This window comes from Vombatus ursinus, unplaced genomic scaffold (genome assembly GCF_900497805.2).
Source record: "Vombatus ursinus unplaced genomic scaffold, bare-nosed wombat genome assembly UNPS02014786.1, whole genome shotgun sequence".
Taxonomy (NCBI): domain Eukaryota; kingdom Metazoa; phylum Chordata; class Mammalia; order Diprotodontia; family Vombatidae; genus Vombatus; species Vombatus ursinus.
Window position 1 is genome coordinate 40,940,880 of NW_020954564.1, and position 17,358 is coordinate 40,958,237.

A 17,358-nucleotide genomic window follows, 5' to 3' on the forward strand; every position below is an offset into this window, starting at 1 on the left:
TGTGTGTGTGTGTGTGTGTGTGTGTGTGTGTGTGTGTGTGTGTGTGTGTGTTTTACTTCTATCTGCAGCTGCTTCTGCTGCCATTCACCAGTACCATCCCAGGGGCCATTGCTACTACCTCTGATCATCAGTCGGACCTCTGATGGGGTGGTTCTGGATCTCTGAAATTAATGAGGTCTCCTGGAAACTTCTATTTCAGAATGTTCATTCACCCAAGATCATGATTAAATAAATAATACAGAGACACAGGAAGCCATGTTTTTAAGCCACAGCGATCGAGCAGGAGCTAAGGCTGATACTCCATCCCTACCTGACTCTTCCAACCAGCTCAAAGAAGTATTTCTTTGCTTTCAAGTGAAAAGGAAATAGTAAAAGATATTCAGATGCAGGAAGGTCCTCTCTTTCATATATATAGCTCTTTGTAATTTCTGGGACATCCTTATTCTAACTCCCCTTCATATGAACAAATCAGGTCCCCAAGTAAGGCTCTTTCCCTTAGGTTGCTAAGGAGTTGGGGATTTTTTTTGCCATTATCTTGAGCCATCATTGTGAGATATTTGCCACATTATTGATCATCAATGATTAGTCCCCAGTATCATTTAACCAATTAACATCAACGAGATTTTACAAAGGCATATTTACTGAAAATATATAGCAAGAATAAAAATTATAAACATTCCTCCCCAACATCTGGGAGCACACTCTCCCCTAAATCAGTTTGGTCCCTAGGTAAAGTAGACTCAAATTTAAAACACATTAGACAAAACATTTGCCCCACAAAGTTCTCTTCAGAATAAAGAATGGCTGATGGATGAGTAACTCACACTTGTGGAACCTAGCATCTTGCTTGTTAATGGTATTAATAATCCATTTCTGGCCTGGGTCCTGGTCACTCCTTGGGGCTATACTATTGGATCACAAACTGGCCTGGACTCTGGCTTCTGGACCTCTGGCAGCTTGTTCTCCCAAACTTTCCAAGAGCATAGGATCAGAGCCTAATACAATTATTTCTTTACCTAAGAACAGGAAAGAATAGACAAAGCTGAGACAGAAGCAACGGCAGGGCAATACCCTCACGGACTACATGGCAGAAGTCCAGGTGAGCAGATAAGGACCAGAGGCCTCTCTCCCCACCCAGGGTCCTTCAAGAGCCCCTGTCTACTCACTCAAACACAACCAGGTTGGAAAGGAAAAAAATGCTTTCACTGAAACAAGATGCGTTCTCAGTTCCAGCTCAGCAGAAATTTGGAAGACTCCTTTTCACCTCACATGCAGAACAGAAACAATACCTGTGAATGCTCTGAAATGAACATGGAGATTGAATCAACAGAGCATGCTGGGAAAGATCATAATAAAGACTAGGCTTACTGGCCAGTGCTTCACCACTGATTACACATGCATATTCAGGCCCGTCTCAGAAAACTCCTGAGTCCTCAGTTCCTCTGGTTCTACACACAATTGGAAGTTTTTTTTTATTATTGCACAGATGGCCAGAAATCAACTCCACCCAAGTTTTGGCATTGTCATGTGGACTGAAACAAGGTTATAAGTATCTATGCATGCTTCGAGGACTGGTTAGGTCACAGGCTACATCGGCTAGTGCTACACATGTAAAGGACTGATAAGCAGCAGCGTCACCATAGGTGTTATCAGAAAAATTAGCAAACTGTGGCCTAGGTATTGGAACACTTGGCCTCTAGTCCTTATTCCATCACTCTGTATGACTTTGGACAAGTCATTTTTCATTCTCTCAGGTTCATTTATCTCATCTGTCAAATTAAAAAGCTGGCTTCTGAGGTCCCTTCCAATTCTAGATCTATAATCACTTCCTTTAGATACATTCACATGCCCTATCCTATGTCTTATTATTATTCAACTGGCTATCAATGCCCAATATGATTTTTTTTTTTTTTGGTGAGGCAATTGGGGTTAAATGACTTGCCCAGGGTCACACAACTAGTGTCAAATGTCTGAGGCCAGATTTGAACTCAGGTCCACCTGATTCCAGGGCCAGTGCTCTATCCACTGAGCCACCTAGCTGCCCCTCCCGCTATGCTTTTCAATGATTACTTGGGTATTAGCTTATGATGGCTTATGATAGAACCTGTCCCAAGAGTATTTTCATTGTAATATTACTCCTCTGCAGCCAAACAGGACTTTTTCTCTCCAAATACTGTGTGCACTCTCCTATCTTGCTGTTTTGGCTCACATAGTCCTATTCCTGTAATGCCTTCTTTTCCCCTTTCACCTTTTGAATTCCTGAACCCATTCATTAAAGTCCAAGTAAAATGTCACTTCCTTTATGAAATTTTCTCTGATTCCCTCAGTAGGTAAAGACTTTCCTCTTTAAACCTCATGTAGCACCTGAGGTACATTCTTTCACATGACCCTCTGAAAGATCTACTGCAGATTGAAAATAATCTGTGAATTAACAGCCACTCAAAGCCATAACTCACAAGACTCCACAAATGTGCTTACTTTTAGACAGAGGAGGCATTAGTTTGAACAAAAGCTCTTAGTTCAAACAGCACAATAAACGGAGAAAGGACAGGAAGATTTCTCCCATGGGCTACACTTTCCCACAAGTTACCATGCCACTGTTAGGAGACAGCACACATGCAGAAAACACACATGACCACAGATTATTCATGGAGGGTACAAATAAAAACATGTGGCAGGAGCAACCCACAGATGCAATGTGCTAGAGTTGAAATTCTCAGGTAATGATCTCCCTGCTGCTCTTTTCTGGACATCAGGTCTTTAGTCTCCACTGGACGCATTACTGCTGGTATGATGGTCACTGTTAGGTGATGCTTTTTGATGGAAGCTTGCAGGCTTCATTTGTTTAGGCTATGTGCTGCCCATCTTAGCTCCTTTATGCTATGATGCAGTGACTAGAAAGCTCCCACCTTGCTCTTTGTGGGTAGTCAAAAGCTCTTAACCATCATATCCAAGTAAAAAAGTTTGTCCAGGCTAATGTTAAGTCTTTTCTTTTAAGTCCCTTTGTCTGAACCTGATTTGTCCCAGACAGCTATCTGATTTAGGATTAAGAATTCCTTAGAACTCCTATTTAACCCCTTAGGGGAATCTTGTGCTCCCAAAATACATCAGGAGGATCTGCCAAAGAAACTCCAGAGGACCTATGTGAAAGTTGAACTATGAAGCCAATTTCACTCCAAAGAGTATCTCCAATTTGGCATGCAAATGAATTTAGGCCTAAACGAAAGTTAAGTAAAAGAGGCATGGTCATTGTCTTCTATCCTTTTGACCCACATCCCAAGATTTATGATGCATATGTCAGCAGTGAAATCCCCTGGTCTTCCTGTTGTATTTTGTCCAGTGGAAACCTCATTGTCTCCCTATACTCACATTGTACTTCACTGTGTAACTCTATGATGCAGTTATTATGTCATATTGTGTATTTTAGCTCATGTGCTTGTGTCTTAACTCCCTACTAAATGTAAAATCCATAATCTCAGAGACTATGTTTTATCTAAATTACATCTTGTTCAGGAATTAGCATAGTGTTCTATGCTGCAATAAGTACCTGCTGTATACAGTAGGTATTTAATAAATGTGTCGGGAATGAATGAGTCATCAATTAATGATAAAAGACTCAGGGAAAAAAAAACATGAAAAACTTCAAGATTTTCTGAAATGAACTTGTAATGGTAGAATAATAGGTATGTGTGAAATAGAAACCTTGCCCATTTTTCCTCCAATCACCCCATTCCCTGTACTTATCAGGCTTACCTGTCACTAAAAGCAAGGATCACAATATGTATCAGTTACAACAGCTGCAGGCCATAAAGTGGAATCATGATTGGAGTACAAAGCATCAGATATAATCAATAGTATGGAGGTGATTTTCAAGTGAAATTAAAGATTTTTAAAGCATAGATTTCCTTTTCTGTTCCTTCCCTCTTTAGCATCTGGGCTTCATGTTTCTATTCCTAAACCTAAAGCTAGAATGAAGCTTACCATTTGGGTTGGGCTTCCTTTGGACTGATGTAGCTTGGAGTTTAAGGAATCAGGAGAAGTAGGCTCAATTCTCAGCTTTGCAACTTACTAGCTATGTAACATGTGATGAACTACTGAATTTCTTAGAACCTCATTTTCTTCATCTGTGTAATGATAGGGTAGGACCAGATGATATCTAAGGCTCCTTCCAATTCTAACATTCTGTGATCTAAAGGAGCCCCTTAAGCTCTGACAGTTTAGCACTCAGAGTTCTTTCCCAGGGGGATACCCTTTAATCTTTGGACATAGAGTAAGAGGACCTAAGTTTATATTCTAGCTTCAGATTTTCTAGCTGTGTGATCATCCTCAAGCTAATTAACTTCTCTTAGTCTCAGCTTTTCTCATTTTAAATTAAAGATCATGATGCTTTCACTGCCTGCTTCATATGGGGTGCTGTGAGACAAGTGTTTTGTTAGTCACCTTGAATTTATTAAGTGCCTACTGTGTGCCAGGCTGTTCTAAACACTGGGGATAAAAAGAAAGGCAAAAAAAAAAAATCAATCACAGCTCTCAAGGAGCTCACAGTCTAATGAGGAAAATATATACTAATAACTTACAAGCAAGATATAAAAAGGAAAATTGGTGGGGGAAAGGGAAGTCTTAGAGGGAAGGCGCTAAGATTAAGGAGGACTGGGAGAGATTTTTTGGAGAAGGTAGAACTTTGGCTAAAGCTTGAAGCCAAGGAAGCTAGGAGGTAAAGCTGAGGAGGAAGTTTCAGGCTTGGGGGACAGACAGTACAAAAGGGTCAGAGTTTAGAAATGGAGTGTTCCGTATGAGTAACAGCAAGGAGACCAATATCATTGGATCACAGTATTTGGAGGGGATTAAAGTTTAAGAAGACTGGAAAAGCTGGAATGGCCAGTTTATGAAGGGCTCTATTAGCCAAACAGAGAATTGTGTATTTTATCCTAGAGGTAATAGGGAGCCCCTGGAGTTTATCAAATAGGGAAGGGGAAGGAGCAGTAACATGATCAGACCTATGCTTAAGGACAATCCCTTTGACAACTGAAGGGAAGGTGAATTCAAGTGGGTAGAGAGTTGAGGCAGGCAGATCCAACAAACTGTTGAAGTAGTCTGATATGAGAAGATGATGGCCTACACCAAGTTGGTGGAAAAGTCAGAGGGGAAAAAAGAGGCCACATGTGAGAGATGTTGTGAAGGTACAAATGACAAGACTTAACAATTGGTTGAATATGGGGGTGTATAGAGAGTGAGGAGTCAAGATTGACACCTGGGTTGCAAATCTGAGTGATTAGGAGGATGGTAGCACCCTCAACAATAATTGGGAAATTAGGAAGAAAGGAAAAATTTGGCAGGGGGAGAGGAAATAATGAGTTCAGTTTTGGAAGTGTTGAGTTTAAGATGTCTATGGGACATCCAGTGCAAGATGTCTAATAAGCAGCTGAAGATGCAAGAGCAGAGTCAGGACAGGTTAGAGCTGGACAAGTAGATCTGAGATTCATTTGAATAGAGATGATAATTAAAACTGGGAGAGGTGATGAAACCACTAAGTGAAAAAGTATAGAGGGAGAAGAGAAGAGGACCCAGGACAGATCCCTGTGGGACACCCATGGTCAACAAACACAACCTGCGTGAAAATCCAGCAAAAGGGACTGAGAAGGAGCAACCCAGCAAGTAGAAGTATCAGGAGAGAGTAGTCTCATGAAAGCTTAAGGAAAAGAGCGCGATCAAAGAAAGAGATTGATCAACAGTATCAAAGCCTGCAGAGGGGTCAAGGAGGGGATTGAGCAAAAGCCATTCAATTTGGCGCTTAAGTAATCAATAGTAATTTTGGAGAGAGAAGTTTCAGTTGAATAACGAGGTCAGAAGCCCAAATGCAAAGAGTTAAGAAGAGAGAAAAAGGAAAGGAAGTGGAGGCTACTGTTGTAGATGTCTTTTTCAAAGAGATTAGCCACAAAAGGGAGAAGAGGTATGAAAGGACAGTTTTGTCTACTTTAAAGTACTATGAGGTAGATTTCAGAAAAACCTGGAAAGACTTACACGAACGAATGATGAGTGAAGTGAGCAGAACCAGGAGAACACTGTATGCAGTAACAGCCGCATTGTGCAACGATCAACTATGACAGACTTGGCTCTTCTCAGCAATGCAAGGATCCAAGACAATTCCAAAAGACTCATGATGGAAAATGCTGTCCACATCCAGGGAAAGAGCTGTGGAGCCTGAATGTAGAGTGAAGCATACTATTTTCACTTTGTGTGTGTGTGTGTTTTCTTTCTCGTGGTTTTCCTTTTTGTTCTGATTCTTCTTTCACAACATGACTAATGTGTTTAACGCAATTGTACATGTATAACCTTAAAAAAGTGCTATGGAAATAGAAGCTAGTATATCACATAATGGCTACCACTGAAGTCCATCAGTGAGGCCTTAATGGGGCATGGACTTGACCCTAGGTCTTGAAAGTTTTGGAGGCACCTAGATGACATGGTAAATAGAATACTAGACTTGAAATTGTGAAGACCTGAGTTCGAATCCTGCCTCAGACACATAAGAGCTATGTGACCCTGGTCAAGTCTCTAAGGCTCAGTTTCCTCATCTGTAAAATGAGGATAATAATAGCACCTACCTCTCAGTGTTGTCAGGATCAAAGTAGGCAATGTGTATACAATGCTTTATAAACCTTAAAGTGCTTATATAAATGTTAGCAATTATTGAAGGTCCTGTCAGTAGAATCTAAGTTCTAGCAGGAAGTAGAAGGCTGGAAATCTTCAAATATCAGACTAGGTTCTCCTACCTGAGCATTCACTTAGCCACATTTTGAGATACTCATCCCTCAGTTAGTGAGAGGGTGATGCTTTTTCTGCCATAGTTCACTCTAGAAGGTCTGGGTTCAAGTCCCACTTCTAACACATTCTGGCTATGTGATTGTAGACAAATTACAAGCTCCCAGGGCTCTGGGCAAGTATCTAATGCTACCAATGACAGAGGAGGTGCTGATCTACATTGGTAGAGTTACTTTCTCCATCCCAGGAGTTCCCTATGCCAATGAAATCACAGATCTAGTCCTTATCCAGTAACTCTAGAGGAATGTTTCATGAGAAAGATTGCAATCTGCATTAGTGGGGGTAGTATTCACTCTGCTGAAATAATGTTTCTTTGAAACATTGAACTAGGAAATGGTATATGCAATGATAAATGATTTCTCTTAAAGATAATGCCTAGCATCTAATCCTTTCCAAAGAATCCATCATCCTATCCAATCCACTGACTGAGCCCCAGAACAGGTATTAATTCCACCCTTCCCCATTTCTATATTCCTTTATGTTTTACCAAAAAAAAAAATGTACTTACATCAGTCCCGTGAATGAAGTAGGCCACTCAGGTAAGCATCTCCATTTTACAGACAAAGCAATCAAGGCTCAGAGAGGTAAATCAACTTGCCTAATGTATGGAATAAGTGGGAGGAAAGTGGCAACTAAACTCAAGCCTCCACTCCTCCAATCCAGTGTATCCCAGCCCCTTCCCCAGTACCATCCTTCTTGCCCTCCCAAACAAAAATGGAAATCAAATTGTTTTGGAAAGTTGCTAATTACCATAATCTCTTGGGAAAAGTGTGAGCAGGTTTCACTAAGAGAAGCATGCGTCTTGCCTGTTCATTTTCCCTGTCTGTCTCCCCAGAAAATATTCACCAGCTATCACAGCATCAAATGAGTTCCAACCTGTGTCATATTATTTACCAAACCTTTCACATCGCTCCCAACGCTGGGACTTCGAGTGATAATAAACTCTATTCTGACATATCAACGGCTCAAGAAAATTTTCTGCTGCAATTTTCAATACAGAATGAAACCCCCTTGCTGGAGTCAGGGCCAGGAGAATCCATTCAGAGAGGAATGATTCCAGGTAGTTTATGAGTTGAAAAATGCAAAAGGCATTGAGAGGACTTATGCACCTGCACAAATGAGTCCTATTTTGTAATGCCCATAACCTACCAGGCTTAATGTGCACCCCTTGTCAGGTCAATAAACAGGGAGGCGGTTAATCAGCCCCTAGTTATTCCCAGCACAGACGCTGAACCTCAAGAAGGATTCATTGTAAACAGGACCCTCTGAAGAGTGGCTGGCATTTTTTATGCAATTATGCTTGCAGGTAGTGCACCATAGTGAATAGAGTACTGGGCTTGAAATCAAGAAGATCCAAGTCCAAATACCCCCTCATCTATTTATTAGGTGTGTGACCATGAGCAAGTCACTTAATTTTTAGCCTCAATTTCCTCCTCAAAATGGGGCCCACATAACTACCTCACGTGGTTGTTATGAAGCTTAAAGGAAATAGTGGGTGTAGAAGTTATTAGAAAATTTTAAATCACATACACATATATGTGTGCATATATGTATGGGTTTATATATACATATATGTTTATATATGTACATGTGATTTCATGAAAATAAAGGATTCCAAAAAAGGAAATTTCCCTTTTTTTTTTTGATGAGGCAATCGCGTTAGTGACTTGCTCAGGGTCACACAGCTAGTAAGTGTCAAGTGTCTGAGGCTAGAATTGAACTCAGGTCCTCCTAACTCTAAGGCCAGAGCTCTATCCCCTGTGCCACCTAGCTGCCCCAAAAAAGGAAATTTCCTCTACAAATTTATATCAATAACTCTTTTACAATTTAGAGTCCTAAAGAGTGTCCTGGGGCACAGGGAGGTTGGTAGAGTGACTTGTAAAGAGTCACACATCTGGTATGCATCACAAGCATGACTTGAACCCAGGGATTCCTAACTCTAAGGCAAGGTCTCCATCCACTACATTGCACAGTTATATAAAATGTCCAACCTGCATTTTTAGGCTTATGGTATTTCTTTAATACACTCTAAGGTCCGGTCAAACCAACCTTATTGCTATTATTTACACATTATTTTCTGTTTCCCACCTCTATGTCTTTATACAAGACTGTTCTCCATACATGGAGTGAATTATTCCTTTTATCCCTCTTTTAATCCCTAGTTTCCTTTAAAGTTCAGCTCAAGTACCACTTCTTTCTCGGGGCTTTTCCTAATCTCCCTCCACCTAGTTTCTAGTGCCTTTCTCCCCTAATTACCATGTACTTTATTTATAATATATTTATATATATATGTATATGTGTAAATGTGTATGTATGCTTATATATATATCTGTATATAACCATATATATACAAGATATAAATTTCTTGAAAACAAAGACAGCTTCATTTTTTTCTATCATTAATTCCTAACATAGAATAGGCACTTATCCAATATGATGATTGGTTATTGGAGTATCAGATGAATGTACCAAATAAAATGTCCTTAAGAATGTATATCTCTTTGTTCCAGAACAAAGATGAAAGAGCACTTAAGCAACTCTTTTCATAATAGGAATATTCTTTAAAAAGTTCTTTAGATCCAGAACTAGACCTTAAAAATCACCTAGTCCAGTGCCATCCTTTTACAAATAAAGAAACTGAGGACCCTACAGAGAAGAGAAGTGAAACTCCAGGTCACCCAGGCAGTATGTGGCAGAGCTGGGAGAGAGGAGCTTGTTGGCCTAACATAAGGACCCCTTCCCTTGTCATCATTGCCTTTTCTATCTTGGGTGTCTCCAGGTAAGCCACATGGATTCTCTTTGTGGACTTTTTTTAGGAAGAACCAAATAAAAGGGTTGATTACTTTTAGTAACCTATGGTTCTACATATGGTTCTACAAAGCCCTTTAGTTCCCAAAATGGACCCAGGCATCACTTTTGTGTTAAATGACCATTGGCCTGCAGCCATGGTCCTGACTCAACCATGTACTAGGTGAATGATGGGGTTGGAATCTGACCCCCAGAAAGGAAAAACCCTGGACTTTCCCACATGGCCAAATCTCTGGTTCCCCTGAGGCTATAGTCCCATCAACTGGTGCCTCTCTATGGCCCCAGACCACTTCCCACCTTTGGTCCCACCTAGGCTCCATTTCCCACCCTTGGTAATTCTATTACCTCATGGATTCTGTACTTTCCTACTTGGCCAAATCTCTGGAGGCTGTGGTCCCATCAACTGGTGTTTCATTGTGGCTACACCCAATCTCCCTTCCATTGTCTTGCCTCCCTATGGCCCCAGGCCAGTTCCCACCCTTGGTCCCACCTAGGCTTCATTTCCCACCCTAGATAATTCTATTACCTCATGGACTACTTGGCCACTCTCCCAAGTCTTTCTGTATATAAAGTCCATCTTGTCTCCATTGAGAAGCTCAGATTTTTACAATCTAGCCAATAGCCCATAGATGCTCAGACTCCTTAAGAGTCTAGCTAATATGGCAAATCTTCAATAAACTTTGTTTTTGACTGCAAGAAGGCTTGGGTCAAATTCTTTCAGGCAGGACCCGGGTATCAGGATTTTGGGGTGCCAGGACCCCTAACCTCTAGACCGCATCACATGGTGATCTTGAGCAAGTGATTCTGTCTCACTGTAACTCAGTATCCTGTAAAATGGAGATAATAATACCAGTCCTACTGACTTTGACTTCTAGAATTTATGTCTCTGGAATTAAAAGAGAAAATAACCAATATGCAAATGTTAACTATAATTATTGTTAATTGTAGAGAAACAAATTATGCCTTTCTGTATCTTGTAGGAAAGACTAAGTTGTACTTGGATTTGCAAACAATAATCCAATTTAATTCAATAAACATTTATTAAGCTCATGCTTTGTGCCAGATACTGTGCTGAGGTCCAGAGATACAAAAAGAGGTACACATACAAAGCAAGCTATATGCAGGAAAAATAAGAAATAATTAACAAGGAAGGTACTAGAATTAAGAGGGGTTGGGAGCTGTGAAAGACTTAGCTATTCTGATCAATACAATGATCCAAGACAATTCAGAAGAGCTTATGATGAAAAATGCTATCCACCTCCAGAAAAATAACTAATAAAAGCAGATTGAAGCATTTTTTTTTGTTTTCTTTATTTTTCTTGCTTTTTATGCAATATGGCTAGTGTGGAAATATGTTTTGCATGATTTCACATGTATAATTGATAACACATTACTTGCCTTCTTGGTGGGTGGGGAGGGGTGAGAGGGTGAGAGAGACTCAAAATGTTTACATATATACATATATATGTGTGTGTGTGTGTGTGTGTGTGTATTTAAAAAGAGGTTGAGGAAGGCTTCCTATGGTAGCAACTAGGATATTAGGTGGAATCTAAAGGAAGTCAGGAAGTCTGGTTGTTGGAGTGGAGGAGGGAGAGCATTCCTTGCAAAGGTGGGGGACTGAGGGCATTGAAAATGGTAAATGTAGTAAGGCTTACTAGATATATTGGTTAGGTTCGTGGAATTCTTTTTTTTTCTCTATTTTATTCTTTGCTATAAGAAGGGATGGCTCTCTGGGAAATGGAGAGGGGTGATATCTATAAATACCTAAAGTTTTAAAAATAAGATTTTTTTAAAGCTCAGGTAGGTGGGCTGGCAGCAGATGGCAAAGAGGAGAGGAAAGATTTTCTTCAGTAATTCTGTATAATGGAGAAATGAGTGTTGTGGTGAAAAATAAACAGGGATTTAAGCTATAAGCAAGAAGAGATATTTAGGACACTGGGAGGTGGGGGAGAACAGGGTCACCTTCACAGAAACACTGAAATTAGAAAAAAGAATACCTTCTTTCCATATGAGGAAGGTCATTCTAGGACCCAACATCACAAAGAATGTTATTTTTTCACCCCTGACCCTGAACCCAAATGGGAGGTCATACCACGTACCGTAATAACTTTCATAACAGAGGAGTCAGAAGGTTTGGGATCCAACTTCCTTGAAGTAAGTTCTCTGAGGTTTATTGATTTGATTTCAACCTTGGTATTCCTGCTTCTTGACCCAGTACATCAACATCTTCATCAATAATGTGCCTATTACTCATGTTGATGTCATCTTGTTATTCTGTGGGGTAAAGGGGAAAGAAAGCAGATCCAGAGAGGCTGAAAAGAAAAGAAGAATTGATAAAAGCTCTTAAACCAGCAGGGACAGCTCTGATACTCATTTGTTGCCTTGGACAAGTCACTTGGGGAGGGAGGGGGCTCAATTTCCACCTTTGTACAATGAATGGGGTTGTATTAGATCTCTAGGGCTAAATTACAACATTAGGAAGGGACCTTGAGTCCAACCCACATTGGAGAACTAATCCTTCTACACCATACCAGACAAGTGGTCATCCATTCTCTGCTTGGAGACCTCTCGTGAGGGGAAACCTATCATCCTCCCAAGCAATTCTTTCTTCTTTTGGACTTTCTAATTATTAAGAAGTTTTTCCTGACATCAAATCTAAATATGTCAATTTTCAACTTCTACCCATTGCTCTTGGCCCCTTTGGGGGGAACAAAATGGCAATGATAGTCTTTTATATGTTATTCCCCAAAGTCTTCCCTTCTTCAGGCTTAACATTCACCTTCTTTTCAAGTGACACTCATAAGGCACGGCCCCAATGCCTTTCAAGCATTCTGATTCCCTTAGATGCTCCCCTAGACTCTTTCCCCACCAATGTGCTTCCTAAAATGTGGGCACCTGCAACTGAACACTACTCCAAATATGGTCTGACCAGGGAAAGATAAATCAGGATGACCAACTCCCTTCTCTTGGCCATTATACCTTTCTTTATACAGCTTAAATTTGCATATGTGTGTATTCATTTTTAAATTTTAGCTGACAGCTCAGACTGATTCTTCATATTGAACTTGCAGTCCATTAAAATTCCAGTATCTTCTTCGCATTAACTGTTGTCTACCGTGCTTTCTACACCTCGTAGTTGTATAGTTGAGTTTTTGAACCCTGTGTAAGACTTTACATTTATCTTTATTAAGATTTCATTTCATTTGTTCACTTCTGGTTCACTTCCTGCAACCAAAGGTCCCTTCTGGTTATACTAGTTTATGTTCTTGGGTCTTTTTCAGGTCTAACACTCTCTGTTCTAACATTCCTTCAAATTCTAACATTATCTGGTTTTGTTTTTTTTACATTATATGTTCTAAGGTGCCTTCCTTCTCCAAAGTTCTGTTTTCCCATTGCCAACATATGTCCTAAGACTCTAACAATTCTGTGTTGCTATGACAGGTAATCAGTGTCTCTAGGGCTGCATTTGAATGGTCTGTTGTAGAAAGGGTTTCTGGAACAGAGAGAGCTCTGTTAAGTCTATGAACCTTTGAATCTAGGGCAAGGAATCAGAGCAGAAATGAAGGGGGGAGCATTTCTGAGCTGGGGAAGGCAGGGTTCAGAAGTTGAGAATGTCCTTTGTCAACATCCTTCCATCTCCCTGAACAGCAAGTCAAGTCAAAGCTGAGGCAGAAATACAAAAGCACCCGAGTGACCTCCTCAAGGGGCATGTCTCAATGCCATGTGTGCTATGAATATCTACACCCCTATGTTTCCCTCATGGGCACTCCTGTTCCTCGGAAATCCAGCCCTAGAGAGGATAAATAGAGAGGGCAGGTTTGCCAACTTAGAATAACAGAATAGGGATCAGAAGACAAGTTTAAATCCCCACTCTGCTACTTACTTCTGTGATCTCAGGCAGGTTATATCCCTTCTCTGGGTCTCAGTGTCCTCCTTCCTAAAAGGAGGGGGTTGGACTGAATGTCTCTAAGCTTCCTTCCAGCTCTGAGTCATGTGGTCTTAATGAAGCTTTGGTCTTTGTGGAGCTAGGATAAGACAGTCAGGGAGATCTGTTTGGACAATTTTGTGCTTTCCAGGGATCAGAGGCAGAATCTGAGAAGACAAGGTGGGTGGCTTTCTAGATTTCAACACATGGGACAAGGAGGTAAGGGGACACTTTTAATAATCTTCTTTATGGGTTTATATTTTAATACTATTTAATTGTACTCCCCATGGAATGCTTCCCCCCCTTCTCTCTGTTTCCTTGTCTCTCTGTCTCTGTCTCTCTCTGTCTCTCTCTGCCTCCCTTCCCTTTGTTTCCCCATTCCTTTTCTACTCTTTCTTTATTTCTGCCTCCTCTCCTCTCTCCACTCAAATCTCTTATTTCTCTCCTATAAGATAAAGGGTTCATCACATTAGAAAAAGGAGGAGCAGAGCAGGTGGTACAGCTCCCCAAAGAATTTTTGGGAAGGGAAACAAAGGAAAGAACAAAAGACTGTTTATGTAAACAAGACTGAGCTGCCAGGAGCTCCTACACAGTCTGGTTTGGTTTCTGAGAGCTAACTATTGGCCCTGTCTCTTAGCATCAGAAGATTTACTGCCAAAGGAATCTCTGGTGGGTTGATGAAGACATCATTCAGCCTGAGGCCTAACAGGCCCAAAGCATGAAGTTTGGTCCAGCATTTTGTGCTATAGCCTATGTATAGAAATTGACCTATTTGCAAATTGGCTATTTGAACCCTCCCAAACACAAAGATAAGCTTTGTTCAGAGCTTTACAAACCAGCACAGTCCTCCTCGGGTCCCTTATCATAGAATATAATGAATTCTTAACTTTCCAAAGCTCTTCCAGTAGAAAATAAGCCCTGGCAGGGCAGGTTTGCCTTGGAAGAGAGACCTAAATGACAAGCTATCTGTCATCTGAGGAAGAGGAAGGTGAAAGATATAACATCTCACCAGAAGTTTGATCACAAGGGAATGATTCTGTTGGTGATAGAAGTGGTGAGGACTGTGACAACCCATGAAATAGCTAAAATGAAATTGATAATTTTTAAAAGAAAAATATTGTAATTTAAAGTATCAAGTTAAAAATATTAAGTATTAATTGCTTTTAAAATATATTTTATTGTTTTTTAAAAATTTTTTTATTAATCTGCCCCAGCCACTACCCTCTCCCACACAGAGCACACATACATACAACACATACAAGAAGCAATTTTTAAAAAAATAACTCTATGTATCTATACACAAACTTGCAAAATAAATGACTATAGTAGCCATGTCCAAACATGAATGTCTCTTTCTGTCTTCTTTCTGTTCATCAACTCTCTGGCAGGAAGTGAGTGGCATATTTCATATTCATTCATATTGGACTCATGTTTTATCATTGCTTTGAATAGAGTTTTAAAATTTTTTAAATTTTATTTTCTTAAAATGTTTTTATTATTATGTAAATTGTTCTGCTCACTTCACTTTGCATCAGTTCATAGAGGGCTTCCCAGGTTCCTCTGAAATTTTCCATTTCATCATTTCTTATGACACAATAATATTGCATTTCATTCATGTAGTATAGTTTGTTTAGCCATTCCTCACTGGGGCTTCTCAATCTATCATTTTTTAATTTAACCTTTGCATTTCTTATTAACAATGGCTCATATTTATCTATTTAGCTTTAAAATTTGAAGATATTATCTCATTTTATTCCTCACAATAACCTTAGGCCATAGTTGTTATTTTTGTCCTTATTTTATAGCTATAGACCTGAGGCATAGAGAGGTTAAGTACAATTATTATCCCATTTGATCCCCACAATGACTCTGGGAAGTAGGTGATATTATTCTTTCCATTTTCCAGATGAGGAAACAGAGACAAACAGAGGTTAAGTGACTTGCCCAGGGTCACAGAGCTAGTAAGTGTCTAAGGCAGAATTTGAACTCAGGTCTTCCTGTCCCCAAGCCAAACACTCTAGTCATATTGTCATTATTATTACTCTCACCATCATTTTCATGCCTAAATAATTAATCTACCTTCATAGGGTAGTCTTTTACCCCTTCATTCATTCAACAGGCAATTATTAAATGCCTACTATATGTCCAACACTGAGCTAGGCACTAGGAATACAAAAGTAAAAAAGAAGTAATCTCTGACCTCTGACTCAAGGAGCTTATGTTCCATTGAATTCTTGTTGTTATGGAAACATTGATTATTATAACATTTAAAAATGGAAACTGTGAGCTTAATAGTCATGCTAATGAACATCATAGCTACTCAAAAGAATTTGAGAGAATCGTAAATCTCAAGTGGAGGTTCTTAACGTGGAGCCTATGAATTTTTTTAAATATACATTTTGACAGCTATATTTCAAAACAGTAGGTTTCCTTTGTGATCCTATCTATTTTATTTTATTCATTTAAAAATAGTCCGAGGAGGGATTTTCTCCAAATGGGTTTCTCCAGATTGCCAAAAGGGACCAGATCACAAAAAAGTTAAACACTAATTCCTGATATAGAGATAAAAAGAACCTCAAAAGTCATCTAGCCCAACCCTCTCATTTTATAGGTGAAAAAACTGAGGTCAAGAAAGTATCTTACCTACCATTACCCAAGTAATAACCATCAGAGGCAGAATATGGACCTATATCCTCTGACCCCTGCATCATTTCCCCTGTATCACACTAACATTTATACCTTGCTTTACGATTTATAAAATGCTTTATTTCATTTGATCCATAAAACCACCCAATAAGATAGGTAGTACAGCTATCACCATTTTACAGAGAAGGAGACTGAGGCTGATGAAATTGAAGTAATTTGTCCAGAATCACATAACTAGATCTCTAAGATGCCTTCTTCGATTTTCATTCTCCCCTCCCCCTCCCTGCCTCAGGAAGCACTCCTGATTCTCTGGACTCACTCTCCCATGCCACAATAATCTCTTCATACTGGAATTGCTCTGCCTCTGATTAGCTAGTTCATCCCCAAATCTCCATTTTAAGGAGGAACCCCCAGGCCAACCATGTCTTCATTCCTCTCTATACTCTCTGGACTTTCTTTACTACACCTATGAGCTGGCATTCCACCCTTTCTCCCTTTTCAATTCCTTTTTTGAGGAAAATTACTGTCTTTCTTTCTGCCTGTATTTGTATTCTCAGCACTTAGTATAGTACCTGACACATAATGAGTGCTTAATAAACCAATAATTGTTGAACTTGACTTAACCTTATAAGACTAAATAGGTGGCACTGTGGAAAGAGCACTAAGCCTGAAATCAGAAAAACTTGAGTTCAAATTTGATCTCAAACATTTACTAACTCTGTAACCTTGGGCAAGTTACTTAACCTCTGTTTGTCTCAGTTTCTTCATCTGGAAATTGGGAAGAATAATAGCATCTGCTTGCTAGGATCATTGTGAGGATCAAATAAGATAATAATTGTAAAGCACTTAGTACAGTGCCTGGCATATAGTAAGCACTATATAAATGTTAGCTATTAATATCATCTATTTTTCCAGTTCTTAAGTCTTATGATTTAATGACAGAGCCAGGTCATGGGGCTTCAAATCCACGTATGTATTTTAATCCAAGTATTTTTTTTTTTTTGGTGAGGCAATTGGGGTTAAGTGACTTGCCCAGAGTCACACAGCTAGTGAGTGTTATGTGTCTGAGGCCAGATTTGAACTCAGGTCCTCCTGACTCCAGGGCCAGTGCTCTATCCACTATGCCACCTAGCTGCCCCCCAAGTATTCTTTTAATA

At 39.8% G+C, this 17,358-nt stretch overlaps 1 pseudogene; it reads right to left on the reverse strand.

Annotated features, from left to right (window-relative positions):
- The window catches only part of LOC114047237, a 117,221-nt pseudogene that overhangs the window by 1,750 nt on the left and 98,113 nt on the right, over positions 1 to 17,358 (reverse strand).